At 42.1% G+C, this 14552-nt stretch overlaps 1 protein-coding gene across 11 annotated transcripts in view; it reads left to right on the top strand.

The window, feature by feature from the left end:
• OSBPL6 (oxysterol binding protein like 6) overlaps nucleotides 1-14552 on the top strand; it is a 100735-nt gene that overhangs the window by 13232 nt on the left and 72951 nt on the right. For 7 of the 11 annotated variants that reach the window (XM_081866356.1, XM_081866348.1, XM_081866349.1 and 4 more), the window contains exon 2: nucleotides 9905-9946. The exons of 1 other annotated variant lie outside the window; for it this stretch is intronic. The gene's annotated coding sequence lies outside the window, so the exon portion shown is untranslated. Of the gene's footprint in view, nucleotides 1-6906; nucleotides 6963-7771; nucleotides 7842-9904; nucleotides 9947-14552 lie in introns of all 11 variants that reach the window. 3 more of the 11 variants (XM_081866351.1, XM_081866353.1, XM_081866352.1) reach the window with 2 other exon arrangements.

The raw sequence follows: 14552 nt of genomic DNA, 5'->3' as shown, positions 1-14552 counted from the left end.
CATATTTTGGAGATGTGGCCTTTTTGTATGTTTTCGTTGTGTTTTTTTGCTTTGCTGTGTTATTATGAATTTGTTACTGTGCTAGTGTTTTGCTGTGTTATGAAATGGTTTTTGTAGCATTTGTTTCAAATGCACCCTGCTACTTTGCTGTAAGCTGCTTTGAGCATGATTTTACGTGTGGAAAAGAGGCATACAAATAAAAATGTATGTATGGGGGGCTGAAATGTATGATAGTAACATGCTAGGTAAAGGTAAAGGGACCCCTGACCATTAGGTCCAGTCGTGTCAGACTCTGGGGTTGCAGCGCTCATCTCGCTTTATTGGCCTAGGGAGCCGGCGTACAGCTTCCAGGTCATGTGGCCAGCATGACTAAGCCACTTCTGGCGAACCAGAGCAGCACACGGAAACACTGTTTACCTTCCTGCCGGAGCGGTACCTGTTTATCTACTTGCACTTTGACGTGCTTTCAAACTGCTAGGTTGGCAGGAGCAGGGACCGAGCAACAGGAGCTCACCCCGTCACGGGGATTCGAACTGCAAACCTTCTGATCGGCAAGTCCTAGGCTCTGTGGTTTAACTCACAGTGCCACCTGCGTCCAGTAACATGTTATAACCAGTTAATAATCAGATAAACTTAAGGGAGGATTTCTGTGTTGTGCTTGTCTCATCTTTCCATCCACTGACTTGCCAGACGAAATGTTCCCTTGCTGCGTAAGCAAAAGTCCTTGTGCAGGACTTTTCGCTAATGAGACTCCTTGTTTTCTTCTTGCTGTTCCCAAGATGCGAGGCATTGAAATAAAGTAAGATTTAGTAAGAGCAGAGGAGGAATTCAAGTTCCCCAAGGTTAGGTCTACCATCCTTTGCAAAATATGAATAGCAGCTCTCTTGCTTCTTCTGCAAGTGGTTGTCCACACTCTTGCTCAACACATAGATTTTGTACTTTCCCCCTCTTGCAGTACTCTAGCGTGAGGTACCAAAAAACCATTTCCTGTGAGTGGAATATACTTTCCATGTGCTGAATGTTGCCTTCTGCCTTCATCATAGAATGCTTGAGACTTCGCACTGGAAATGAGCAGAACCATACTGTGCCGTGTGGCCTACCTGTGCTCTGGTAGTTGAGGTGCATTCCCAGCTATAGGTCTTGCTGGAGTTCCTTTCAAGGTTGACGACAAAATTATTACCTAGTTTGGCATTGCCTTGTAAAATGCACCACTTCTCCAGCTGCACTATGGATGCAACTGCCACCACAGAGGGCTCTGAAGGGAGGTGGAGAAAAAAGCAGCTTGGAGGATTGTGACCATCCAGTTCCCACAACGGCTCCTTCCTCCACCAGATGTTGCCCCGTGGGCTTCCGCAGAACCATCTTGCCCTGAGCAATGGGGAGAAGAAGCAGTAGCAGATTTTGTACCAAAAGTTGCCTTGTTGTAATAATCCTATGTACCGTATTTTTCCGTGTATAAGACTATATTCCCCCCCTATTTTTTCAAGTTTAAAATTGGGGGTCGGCTTATACATGGATAGTGCATATGGGGGATTTCTTTATTTGGAGTCCCCAAAAATTGGGTGCGTGTTCTACACGGGGGCGTGTTATACATGGAAAAATACGGTAAAACACTTTTTGAAGATCACCTGTAAAGCAGTGTATAAATTACACTTAAGCAAGCAAACAAAATAAAATGCCTTTCCTTAATGCAACTCTTTGCCACTGCATCATATTCATGGCATATGATCGCCTCCTGTTGAATCAATAGCCTAGGTTTCCCTTCCTCTAGCTGTTGATTACTCAGCTTATATTTAAAATATTTTCTCTTTCTCCAACCAAGCACGATTTGTGAAATCCTCTTTACTGCAGACTGAAGCAAAACAACCTCTTCGTACGTGTGCATTAAAAATACTTTATTGGGGTGTCCTTTAAATTATTATTCAATTTAATTAATCAAGGCATTGTGCATAATTTCCCCTTCCCTTGGTTTTATTCTCAAAGCAAACCTGTGAGGAAGGCTGGGGTTACGAGAATGTAATCATCTTACAGTCACGTTGTGAACTTCATGATATAGGGAGGTTTGAACCAGATCTTTCGCAGTCAGTTCAGCACTATCCGTTATGACACATTGCCTCTTAGAAATTGTTCTCTTCCTTGAAATTATGAGTCTGATATCTCACTAACATAAGAAAATCTACTCTTTGAGGGATAGCAGGTTAGGACACAGGGCCTGCAGACCAAGAAGTCTTCATCCAATCCTGGGTTCACATTCATCATCTCACAACCTCCACACTTGACTGTTGTGCAGATAAAAGGGGATCAACCTTGTGTTTGAAGAGTAGGATGAAATTATGGTGGATTCTTCTCCAGAAAAACATTTGCTGCAATAAAATTCATTGGTCTTCAAAGACTCCACAAGACTCTTCGTTGTTTAAAATTACTAGAGGGACTCTTCACCTTGGGAAATAACTTGGTTTTGCTTTCCACACTTTTTGAGTTCTGTTTGTTCGGAGAGGACTCTGACCTGAATATAAAGCCCTGATCTGAAGAAAAGGCATCTGTTCAATAATCTTGACGTTTCCCCAGTGTTGTTACGCGATTCAGTGTCCAATTGGCACGTCTGCTGAACCGATGGTGCCTGATAAATATGATCATGAGCATACATTCCATGCTCTTTGTATTCTCTTTTCCTTTACTTGTTTGAAAATAATCACAGGAGCTCAGCTGGTAGAGCATGAGACTATTAATCACAGCATTGTGAAATCGAGCCCCACATTGGGCAGAAGATTCTTGCATTGCCCAGGGGGCTGGACTACTACATGACCCTCGTTGTCCTTCCCAACACTACATTCTATGACTCTAGGAGTACAACATGTGAAAAGCCTTTCTTCCCCCTTCATGGCTCATTCTAAGAGTTCCTCAGGTAAAGGTAAAGGGACCCTTGACCATTAGGTCCAGCCGTGGCCGACTCTTGGGTTGCGCCGCTCATCTCACTTTATTGGCCAAGGGAGCCGGCGTACAGCTTCCGGGTCATGTGGCCAGCATGACTAAGCCGCTTCTGGCGAACCAGAGCAGCACACGGAAACGCCGTTTATCTTCCCGCCGGAGCGGGACCTATTTATCTACTTGCACTTTGACGTGCTTTCGAACTGCTAGGTTGGCAGGAGCAGAGACCAAGAAATGGGAGCTCACCCCGTCGCGGGGATTCAAACAGCTGACCTTCTGATCGGCAAGTCCTAGGCTCCGTGGTTTAACCCACAGTACCACCCGCGTCCCTAAGAGTTCCTAAAGTAGGAGCCAAAATACTTGTTGACTGTGTGTAACAGAACCATGGTAATATCTCCAACCACTGTAAATCCTCTGAACCAGTTGGGAGTGCAGCATTTCAGAGGGTTTAGTACAAAAGCCACTTGTATCAATGTGGGTTAGAATAGTGGCTTCCTATTTGGCCGTGTCACAGCTGTTAGTGGTGAGGCAGAATGGAGAAAACCCCTTATCCAGTATCCTAAGAGCAATGCCAGAGCCTGTGTAGTCTCGCTCTACTGCACTTCGATATCCTCTGAGGGGAATTTAAAGGTTGCCAGTAGTAAGTGGATCAGAGCTGAAGGGTTCTGTCTCATTTGCCAAGTGTAGCAACACCATGCTTTTGTTTGCTAAATCTTGATGTTCCCCATTGTAAATCACCCCTGTTTTGTATCACTGCAGCAAAGATGCGTTGTTGAGATCAGCACGCATCTGTACGTTACTTTGGGGCTCTGTTTCAAATGATAAAATCAGCTGCAAGAAAATCCGCACTCTGCTTATTTGAAGATTTTGTCCAACTCAAAAGCCTAATAAAGTCTCTTACTAATTAAAACAAAAACCACAATCACAGCAGAAAAGATTGTAGATCTGGTCTTCATAGGAACAGAATTATGCTGGACCATCACAGTTTTAGAAAATCTTACTGGAGTTTTTTGGCTGCAAAATTCTTCCTTCCGCCTATTGTCGGCCTCATCGGTTTTTGAAGTCTCATCCGTCTCCTCAGATAGTTAATTGCACTTGCCAGAAAACTAGCATTGCCAGTGAGTGATTGAGAATAGATTGTTAATGGAGATATCCGTCTGCACTCTACCTAAAAGATGAGGGATTTGGCAAGATCTGAAACTGCAGTTTCAGTGATCAGCTTAGGCAGTAACAACTGCATTGTAAGCAGTTTTCCCAATATTGTCCTAATTGTAGCGCATAAGGATTTCTGGACAATGAGAGAAATGTTAGCGGAACTCTGTGCTCTTGATCACCTGGCTTGCTGCAGCGATAACCTGTGCTCAAGCGTCACAATTCAAGGGTGACCTTCACAGAGCCTGGGAAGGAAATCTCGTTTGCCCAGTGTCCCAGGATAATTAGGAATGGTTGCTGGAGCAACATAGCATCCTCAGAAAATACCAAAGGGGCAACCAAGATGCCAGTTGGAGGATTGCAGCTAAATTGGTAAACAGCTTCAGGAATCAAATACTTTTTACCAGTTACAGTCACTTCCCCCTTCCCCCTGGCTGCTGAATTAAGAAACAGAAACAGCAAAGAAAGGGGAGGAGGAAGTACAAGTCTACTTGCAAGTAAATCTTAATAATTTCACCGTAGCGTAAGTGTGCATAGGGCTTCCAACTAAAAACCTGAAGCATGTTTAATAACAAATCACGTGGGAGAGACACAGGCTAGGAAGTAGTTTGCAACTCTGATAGTTGCTTCAGACATCTATCAAATATAATTTGATATATTTTTGGGCTTGGATCCAAAATGGGGCTTGCTGATCCAGTTATCAGCAGCTGATTTTGGTTGCTTGATGACTGTGGTGTGCAAAACAAGGTCCATGCCTTATTACAAACACAAATCATAATCATAATTATTATTAAGACAAATTCAGTTGTACTCGGTTGTTGATAAATTTATGAAGTTTGGTGCGGGAAGAAGACGAAGAAGAGGAAGAGTTTGGATTTGGTATCCCGCTTTATCACTACCCTAAGGAGTCTCAAAGTGGCTAACAATCTTCTTTTCTCTTTCTCTCCCACAACAAATACTCTGTGAGGTGAGTGATGCTGAGAGACTTCAGAGAAGTGTGACTAGCCCAAGGTCACCCAGCAGCTGCATGTGGAGGAGCGGGGACGCGAACCCAGTTCCCCAGATTACGAGTCCACCACTCTTAACCACTACACCACACTGGCTCTCTCCAGAAAATGGTGGGAGGATTTGTAATGTCTTTCTTTTTGCAAGACATGTGAGTCCCAGGAGAATATTGCTTCCCATGATACAATCCAGCCATCAGCACTTACTCTTCTTCTTCACTTCTTCAGGTGTGACTGCAGTCAAAGGAGATAAGAGAAGAGCCACTGTAGTGTTGCAAGGGTGATTTATGACGAATCAGTTGATGAGATGGTTCTTACCTCCCAATGTATATAAAAGCAAGCGCCTGCCTTAGGGCTTCTCCACACTGGAGAGATTAAAGTGTATTTGCAGCTGTTTGCATTCCCACTTCATTTGTATCATCCACATGACGTTACCCTCAAATCAAGGCCAGTTTTAATGCTTTCATCCTGTACATTCAGATATGGAGATAATCCAAACTGCTCCACTCAGCATCACAGATAATTTATTTCAGTGTTTTTGGGTGGGTGGATCAATTGTCACTTTTTTGCTACTCTCCTTTCTATGTCCACTACTTCCTCAATGCTTTCCTTTATTTCCTTTATCTAGCTGCTGCGCTTGCAACCATTTTTTGCTATGCTCCTGAGCAGAAGAGAGAGTGAATTGTTTCCATCCCTCATATTTGTACAAAAACCAAAAAACGGCAAAAGCGTGTGCAGAGAATTTACAGTGGCCTGATGGTGTGCTTTTGTGTACTCCCTGGGTGGGGATTTACAAAAAAACAAAGTGTCCATGTTGCTTTATTGGCATAATCAAATCAATACATTAGAAGGCAAAGAGAAACAAGAAAGGGAACATTTACTAGTATGAATTGGGACGCGGGTGGCACTGTGGTCCAAAGCACGGAGCCTCTTGGGCTTGCCGATCGGAAGGTTGGCAGTTCGAATCTGTGCGACGGTGTGAGCTCCCGTTGCTCTGTCCCAGCTTCTGCAACTTTGCAGTTCGAAAAGCATACTAGCGCAAGTGGAGAAATAGGTACCGCTGTGGCGGGAAGGTAAATGGCATTTCCGTGTGCTCTGGGACCCGTCACGGTGTCTTGTTGTGTCAGAAGCAGTTTAGTCATGACCCAGAAAGCTGTCTGTGGACAAATGGCGGCTCCCTCAGCCTGAAAAGCGAGATGAGCACTGCACCCCATAGTTGAATTCAACTGGACTTAACCGTCCAGGGGTCCTTCACCTTTTTACCTTACTAGTATGAATGGAAAAGACTGAAGTCGCTTCTTATGTACAAATTCAAATACATGCGAGTGTGGACTAATGTGGTCTAATTCAAAAGGGGGAAAACTGGATTAACAACTAAATAATGCTCGGATTTGAACAAGCCCTTCCAATTTCCCTCCCTCGCTGCCTTTATTTGAGTCAGGACTTGGCTCTGTAATTTACAGTGTCTATTATACCGACAGGAGTCTTTCCTGGTAATCTTTAATGACAAGTTCACAGACACTATGGTTAAATTATACAGTACACATGTGTATTGTAAATAACAACTGCTTCTCATTCATTCTGTCAAGGCAACAAATGATGGCATCTCTGAAACCTTAAGCATCTTTGCATTTAGTATATTTAGGCATGTTGTATGGTAAAAAGAGAACAAATACTCTTTTTCATAGGCTCATAATAATGATATTTCCTCATGCTGTTGTCCTTTTACTGTGGTGCCAGTCACGTTGCCAGGTGATTTCCCAAGATAAGTCGTTGATTCTGTATGATCTATAAAACTGCGCTCATCTTTTTTTATACGCAGCACCAATTCTCACTAGGTTAAGAAGATCAGCCCTCCCTGAAGCTATTTTTCCTGAGGTAAAAAGTTTTCTGTTTGCCTTGAATGCTGAGCAGATGCTGCTGCGGGCTTTTGAAAAACATGAGTTCTTACTTTATATTCATTTTTCCTTACAAGATCCGGTGGCAAAATAAATAAATAAAAATATTTGTGCATATAATAATCAGCATGGTGAACAATGATCTGTATATCCAGAAAGTCTGAAATAGGGCTGTGCTTTTGTAAACAAAGAGGTTGAAATTCTGTGCACATTTAATTGTGGGGCTTATGACTAAAGCTCATACCCAGTCAATAAACTTCTTCAGTCCCTGTTAATTTGTGTTCAGCCTTTACCAACTATTTTGGAAATTAATGGAGGATCCTACAGAGATTGCTAAAGTTGACTTATTAAACATAATTGTCTAGCAGTTTGTAGGGATCTTTTGGGCTTGAACCCCAGAGATTAAGAGTCTCATGCTCTGCCACCAGGTTTTTTAAAAATAAATAAATAAAAATAAATAGAAATCATGAGGAGAAGATAGGAAGAAGTCTTCTTTAATTTTACAAAAGGTGCAACTTTTGCCTAGAACTTGCACATGCTCAACCCAGCTTGGTGAGGTTGAGGCAGTTATTATACCCCATGGTGGAGAATTTTTTGTCCCTATGTGAGGCAGAGTCAAAACCCCATGGTAGAGCACACACCTTGTAAGCAGAAGATGAGATGAGAAAGATGAGAAGATGAGAAAGTGTTCTCTGGCAGAGAGCCTGGTTGGAAAGCCAGTCAGAGCTGATAATAAGAGGCTAGATGGATCTGTCTTGGTTTAAGACATTTTCCTGCGGTTTGTTCTAGCGCCTTCCCTAGCTGTGTTTGCAGAGCGCGTGGTTTGTTCGAGCTCCGAACAAAGCATGCAAAACTCCTGGTAAGTGTGTTTACCGTTGCATCCCTATGGGGGACCTGGATGTTTCGTATTGGTATATTACAAACTAAAATGTAAAACAGTGCTCGCATTTCAAGAGCTATTCCTTTTGCCTGTCTTTGTTTCCTTTGGATCTCATTCATGAAACTTTTAAAGTCTACAGGGACTCCTGAGATTGTAAATAGCAGTGAAGGTAGCAACAACACAGAGTTAGTGTCTACTTGTAATGATTTTTGACGCGCCATATTTTCTGTCCACTTTTTGAGTTAAATGTTAAAACATCCAGGGTTGACTTATTTTCATAACATTACTTGATGGCTGCTTGACATTTATTCTGTTGTGCTCACCCTTAATGTGACTTAGTGAATTCTACCTCTTTTACATTTGATGTAGATAACTCATTTTAGAATAGTACTAGAAGGAGGTACAAATAATTATAATCCTCTTTTGAAATGGAGAAAACGACCATTTTAGAGATTATTATTTTTTCTTCTCTACTTAGTTGCGACTCATCCAGTCCAGCTACTACCACCTACTTAATTGTCTTTTGATTTTGGTGATCCGTGCTCAGATCTATTTTCTAAGAGTGTGTTAGAAAATCACGACGTTATTTTTGGTATTGTATTATGGTCATTATTATTAGACTGCAAAAAAAAAAAAAAAAATCTGCAGAGCACTTTACTTGCCTTTTCCTATTACTGTAATGGAAAACGGGCTCCATGAGCCAGGATTCTGACCATGTTTTTTAGGCACTTAGTCATCATTCTGTATGCAAAGCAAGTGCATTGGTGAGTCACTGTCTTCCTGAGGTATAGTAAAAAAAGAAAGAAACAACAGCAGAGAAGTGATCCAGCATCTTACACAAATACTGTCTTGTTCTGAGTCACTTCTGCTTACATCATTGGCAAAAATAACTTTGTGCAGCTCTAAAATCTTATTAGCTCTCTCACAAAATGCTCCATTAATAAATTCCACTTCCAGTGTTTCGTTACTGGTAATGATTCAGGATGAAGCCTTACCCATCGTTTTATGGCTTGTTAGTATTAAAAATTGTGCCTTGGCAGCTACTGGATTCTGCTGTACTTGTGGTACAGCATAATAGCAGTGCGCTACAAGTCATTGTTCAGCATGCGAAATGGGCGCACACTGATGCTGTAGTTGTGCAAAAAGTGACAGCTAAATTTGCACCCTGTAGTAAAGGTTGTGCCAGTTTGCATAGCTGTCAAGCCTGATCTGTTCTCTGAGACAGACCACGGCCAGGGATTAAGTTCTGGACCAGAAAGGCAGAAAGACAAGGTCAAAAGTAGGTAGGTAGGAACATTTTCCCAGGGCATTATTCGGCCACCTGCCCTGCTAAGTTCATTGGTAACAATGAACCGATGCAAATTGCAAATGCAATATTAGGCAAACTTGGCAGTTCCAAGGTTTTTAGCTTGGTTTACTAAAATACAAGTAAAGTGAATATGCTAAATTAGTTAATTCTGTGGTGCCACCAGAAAGTCTTTTGATGCAAACATAAATATTTCCTATGCAAATCACCTTCTTCCAGATCAAGGGAGTCTGTGCCTGCTTGGTGAGTTGGGTAGACTCAGTGGCGTAGCGTGGGTTGTCAGCACCCGGGGCAAGGCAAGTAATTTGCGCCCCCTAACCCATGGATTTGCGCCCCCTAACCCGTGGATTTGCACCCCCTAACCCTAACCCCCAGATGTTGCGCCCGGTGCGGCCGACCCCCCCTGCACCCCCCACGCTACGCCACTGGGCAGACTGGGGAATTGACTTGGATGTAAGACCTTTATGGTAATGACTTTTATGAAGCCTGGTGTGTTCTAGATGTTGTGTAAGAGGCAAATGGTGGGAGACTAGTTGCTATACGCTCTAGTTGAAAACCCTTCCTCCCATGCCTTACACCAGCTTGCCTTCCAGTTGCCTTTTATCCTGTAAATAAAGAGTCATCCTCCAAACAAAAACAACTCAAATGAAATGCTTATTAAACACTAAATTCAAACTAATACAGTTTTAAAATGGCTAATATTTCATTTCTTGCTTCTTCTTCTTTTTTGCTTTAGGTCTGGATGATTCTTCAAGAAACCTGAAGTAAACCATGACAGGTAGAACAAACTTGTTATGAATATCTCATTTTCGCTGCTTGGAAATCAAATGTTATATGGCATTAAGAAATCTTCAGCAGAAGAGTGTGGTTCTGATCATGGCATAAGTGTGCACGGTAATGTGTGCAAGCCAAGGCTATGGTTGTGTTGTGACGCAGAGAGAAATGCCCAATTCTCCCCATAATGTGTAAAGGCACGGTGGCTAATTTTGACCTCCAGATGTTGGTCTCCAGCTTCCATCAGCACCGGTCAGCATGGTCTTTGTTCAGGCTTACTGGCAGCTGGAGTCAAGCAACATCTGGAGGGCCACAGATTAGCTACCCTTGGTTTCAAGCAGGGTTTTCCAAACTTGGCTCTCCAGCTGTTTTTGGACTATAGTACCCACCATCCCTGACCACTAGTCCTGCAAGCTAGGGATGGTGGGAATTGTAGTCCAAAAACAGCTGGAGACCCAAGTTTGGAAAACCTTGGTTTAGAGCAAGCACCAAATGCATCAGATAGCTCATGTCCAAATGTGCAAAAGGTAGAGGCAAATCTTCTTTTTCATGGGTGTGCATTGTTGACGATTCAGCAAGGGAATCCACATGCAAAAGCAGGTTTTGCACACACACCTATGCTAGATGCAGGCATGTCTCTATAGCACTTGTAGCTGATAATTTAGTGAAAGCATACTTATATTTTACCAGTACAGTGGTACCTTGGTTTAAAAACAGCTTAGTTTATGAACAACTTGGATTAAGAAGGTTGCAAACCCAGAAGTAGGTGTTTTGGTTTGTGAACTTTGCCTTGGGATAAGAACATGTTCCGCTTCCTGTTTAGTGTGTTCCATTTGTAAATTGAGTCCCCTTGCTGCTATGGGAAAGCACCCCTTGGTTTAAAAATGCTTTGGTTTAAGAATGGATTTCTGGAACGGATTAGGTTCGTAAACCAAGGTACCACTGTAATATGGTACATGAAAATATTTTGTTAATTTCATCATGTAGTTAGCCTGAACTAATGCAAAGCAGCACATTCTATCAGCCCAGCTATGTAAGGCAAAGTAATATTATTTTGGTGAGGTTTAAGCGGACGGAAGACACAAACTCAGAGACATTTGTATGTTTGCAGGGCTTATATTGATCTTATCATTTAGCTGTCACAAGAGTAAAGGAAACAAAGACCCTTATTGCTTATTCTCTGCTTATGCAATGTGTGCATGCATTTTTTATTTTAGAAAGGTCTGCTCAGTCTATATGTATTTTCACAGAGTGCACGATATCACTAAATTCAACACCCTCAAATCTTAGCCTATCTGACTTGTAGTAATTTTGTCACAATGTCTCTTTATCATTATCTTCAAGGGCAATTCCAATTAATTAAGGGTGGAACAGTAGCCTCGATCCTTTAAAAAGAACAAAAGCAAGGCCAGAGTGTGCATCAATTTGCATTCGTGAATAAGTCATTTAATTAGGATTGCTACTGCCTTCTCAGAATTTTATAGTAATGGAAACTGCTGCATGCATACTGCTTAGGCGCCAGCATTTCCTTGATGCTCAGTATGGTATTTTCTTAACACCTCCAGATAGTGTTAAAGCACTGTGAATACTTGTGTGTATATCCAATAGGGTTTCTTTGGTTGAGGTTTGGGAGAGAGTGGGAAACAGTTGACATGCCGTTAAAGAGCTTACGTTAGCAAAGGGAAGTTGGAGAAGTGTGTCTTGAACATGAAATGGAATGCAGTCTGTGATCAAAGCCCCAATCTTTGTTTTGAAAGCTAAGTAATGATGGGTGCCACCCACTTTTATCAATGGACCACTTCTGTAGTACTCTTGTCGTGGTTTCATTATCTCTTCTAGAAAATGCAAAATGTTTTCCTAGCACTGTGCATTTCTAGCTTGTCTCTAGCATGTGCATTTAATTCTGTGGGAGTCTCTCTCTCTCTCTGTGTGTTCACTTCCCAATAACCGACTAGTTACATCAAGACAGGGAACTTCCTATACTCAAATTAAAATGCAGACGTGGGTCTCTCAGTGGGGTGGGGCCACAGTTCTAGTTTCCTGGAAGCAGCCTTGCTGATGCCTTACTGAGAGAGAAAGAGGGAGAATAAGGTGGAGGTGAGATTATGGCTGATGCAACCACACTGGGGAGTCAATCCATTGCTCCATCAGTTCATTTCCACAGCACTGACCTTTCTGCCACCACATCCCTTCCCCTTCTCCTCCCGGTAATCAGTAACAATGCTGATGCTGGTAAGCTATCATTGCAGTTCAGCCCACAGGCCGAGCTCCTTCAGGTTCAGTTTATGTAGATTAGTCCTATCGCAACAATGCGCTTTACATAACTTCTAACAGCAGCACAGAAGAGATTCCTTTCCCAATATCCTTTCAAAGCATGATACCCATGCTGATTCTAATTCATGTTAATGCTTCTGAGCAGAGAACCAATGGAAGGTTAGATACTAGAGATTAATAAATCCAGTATTGAAATAAGATGATTTTATATATAACCCCCTTTATCTCCTTTTTTTTTTTTGGTCCAGAACATTTCAAATATCTCCCCTGATATTCATTTCTTTTATTCCCAACTTACAGTTGCTAACTCATCCTTGTGTGCCTGTTCTAGGATGCTCCAGCTACTGGGAATAGCAATGAATAGCAAAATTGGCCATATAACTCTTTATTATTTTATTTGCTCATTATTTAACAGTTTTATAATCCACATTTTAAGAGACAAATCTTGACAAAGCAGATTACAAGACGCGCAACAAAACATAACAAATGAAGCATAATTTAAAAACAACTTAAGCCAGTACAAAGTAGGCTTGCATAACCTAACCGTAGAAAGAGAGAAGACGCCATTTCTGCAGCTCAGTTTAGAATTAGTTACAGATAGGTAGCCGTGTTGGTCTGCCATAGTCAAAACAAAACAAATTCCTTCCAGTAGCACCTTAAAGACCAACTAAGTCAGTTCTTGGTATGAGCTTTCGTGTGCATGCACACTTCTTCAGATACACTGAAACAGAAGTTTCCAGACCCTTCTATATAGTGAGAAGGTGGGGAGGGGTATTACTCAGAAGGGTGGTGGGAATGGGTGATTGGCAGATAGCTGTGATGAGCCTGTTGACGACTCTTAACGACTGCAATAGGTCTTACAGGAAAAAGCAAGGGGTGAAAAGGTGAAAAATGGCTTTGTCATGTATAATGAGATAAGAATCCAAGGTCTTTGTTCAGACCAGGTTTCTCCATGGTTTTGAGTTTGGTGATAAGTTGTAATTCAGCAGCTTCTCTTTCCAGTCTATTTCTGAAATTCCTTTGTAGTAAAACAGCTACTTTGAGATCTTGTATAGAATGTCCTGGGAGATTGAAATATTCTCCTACTGGTTTCTCTGTCTTGTGATTCCTGATGTCCGATTTATGTCCGTTTATTCTTTGGCGTAAGGTCTGGCCTGTTTGTCCAAAACAGGCCAGACCTTACGCCAAAGAATAAACGGACATAAATCGGACATCAGGAATCACAAGACAGAGAAACCAGTAGGAGAATATTTCAATCTCCCAGGACATTCTATACAAGATCTCAAAGTAGCTGTTTTACTACAAAGGAATTTCAGAAATAGACTGGAAAGAGAAGCTGCTGAATTACAACTTATCACCAAACTCAAAACCATGGAGAAACCTGGTCTGAACAAAGACCTTGGATTCTTATCTCATTATACATGACAAAGCCATTTTTCACCTTTTCACCCCTTGCTTTTTCCTGTAAGACCTATTGCAGTCGTTAAGAGTCGTCAACAGGCTCATCACAGCTATCTGCCAATCACCCATTCCCACCACCCTTCTGAGTAATACCCCTCCCCACCTTCTCACTATATAGAAGGGTCTGGAAACTTCTGTTTCAGTGTATCTGAAGAAGTGTGCATGCACACGAAAGCTCATACCAAGAACTGACTTAGTTGGTCTTTAAGGTGCTACTGGAAGGAATTTGTTTAGTTTAGAATTAGTCACTGAAGGTCATGACGAAAAGGTGGCCCTTTAGAAACATTGAGGGGTGAGACTTGCCTAATCTTAATGAGGTTAACCACTGCAGTCAGTTTGCATGTTACATCTACATCTCAGTGCATCTTATTATTTAATAATATTTGCATGAGTAATAAGGGCTTGCCACACTTTGGATTGTCTCTGCAGGCATGAGTCTGAGCAGCTTTGGCTTTGCGCCACTGCTTTCCCCTGAAAAACCTTCCATTAAAACCAGAACAAACGGCAATCCTTGGAAACCTGATTGCCATTTCTTCTGATTCAATGGTAAACCACAGGTTTTCTCTGGGGGGCGGGGGCGGCAGAGCAAACAGAAATGTGGAAGAGCCCTGTTGACCTAACTTTCCGAGTCGGTTGTATAATAATAATAATAATAATAATAATAATAATAATTTATTATTTGTGCCCCGCCCATCTGGCTGGGTTTCCCCAGCCACTCTGGGCGGCTTCCAACAAAGATGAAAAATACACTAAAATGTCACATATTAAAAACTTCCCTGAACAGGGCTGCCTTCAGATGTCTTCTGAATGTCAGGTAGTTGTTTATCGCTTTGACATCTGATGGGAGGGCATTCCACAGGGCGGGCGCCACTACC

Source organism: Podarcis erhardii (genome assembly GCF_964252035.2).
Source record: "Podarcis erhardii genome assembly, chromosome: 1".
Taxonomy (NCBI): Eukaryota; Metazoa; Chordata; class Lepidosauria; order Squamata; family Lacertidae; genus Podarcis; species Podarcis erhardii.
This window is presented reverse-complemented; position numbering and strand designations above follow the sequence as displayed.